Consider the following 1,479-nt stretch of genomic DNA (forward strand, 5'->3'; position numbering starts at 1 on the left):
GCTTGGCAGACTGAGAGAAAGAAAAAACAAGATGCTATACGAGCAAAAGGTGACGGCTGCGAAAACATATCGGACCAGCTAGTCCAGGATTTTTATTTTTCTGTCCATAGCTGTATTTATTCCACCATATGCAATTTTTACCCATGAATGGAAGCATGCCTTTTTCTTTCTTGTTTGCACATCTCACAGTCTCTGTTCGTTTCCCAGTTCCAGACCTAAAGGAAATCAGCCTGTCGATGCTGTGCTCCTCGTCCGAGGCTCTCCTGTGTGATGAGAAATCAACAAGGAACGAAGTATTTAATGAGGTGAATCTGTCACCACTTGGACATAAGCAGCATTTTGATTAGCCAAGTGTGCTGAGCTGTGGCTTCGGTGAAAGGTCTCAGCTTTGTGTTTTCAATTGTGCGTTGTTTTAATTGTGTTGTTTCTGTTTGTGCGTTTTGCTACAGCTGAAGGAGAAATTCAAAACGCTGTTGGACGGGCACATCAACTGGCATCTTGAGCAACAAAGGAAACAAGGATAAGCCACTTCATATTTCCTGCTATTTAGTCATAAAAACTTCAAAGTTGTACTTCAGTAAAATGTACAGCGACTTTTCTGATCAGAATTGTGATATGTGATTACTATACCTGCAGATATATTCATTTATTGATTAATTTTTATTTTTTCATTTTTAATAGGCTATAGGAATAAAGTAGATGACCAATCATTATTAAAATCAGCATTTTATTTGTTCTTTTTTTCACATCACCTTCTATTTTTTTTCTTCTCGACCTGAACTTTGTACGCCGAGGATGTTTTAAATAAAAACACTCTAATATCTAAATGTGGTCTGGATTCTGTCACTGCATGTCACTGTAACACAGATATTTGTGTAAGGCTGACGTCACACCTTAAATTATCTTCCACGATACCAAGTCGACTAACATAAATCATATTACACATAATTGCTGATGATTGTCCAGCTGTTAAGATTTTATCAACATCAACAGTAAAAAAAAAGAAAAAAAAACTCAGTCTGTGTATACTTGTTCTCTTAATTCTACACGCATGCAGACACTTCCCCTTTTTCCAAAAAACAACTCTCGTTGTTCAGTTTTTGAACAATAAATATGTCAACGGTGAGGACCTGATGCCCTCGAACATACTGCAGTTTTATGAGGTCAGGTAATGGCATAAAACCAAACACAAAGCTTAATGTCTGCGGTGCTTCTGCGCCTGCATATGTAACATCTATAACACTTCCAGGGTGTGAGCTGGTCCCTGTTAAAAAACACTTAAGTCACGCTCTCGTGTAAGCTGTTATTCTCTGCACAGCTTCCTCTGCAGTGTGTCGGTAATAACTTTAACACTCCAGAGTAAGAAAGCAAACTGCAATATGAGGAAGGGGTGGAGTGATCACATTTAAAAAAAAAAAAAGCATGTAAATGTGAAAAAAAGAAGCATCGGAGAGAAGAAAACGTGAGCCAAAAAAGCTT

Source organism: Pundamilia nyererei, unplaced genomic scaffold (assembly GCF_000239375.1).
Source record: "Pundamilia nyererei isolate P.nyererei 1_Seehausen unplaced genomic scaffold, PunNye1.0 scaffold00254, whole genome shotgun sequence".
NCBI classification, from domain to species: Eukaryota; Metazoa; Chordata; class Actinopteri; order Cichliformes; family Cichlidae; genus Pundamilia; species Pundamilia nyererei.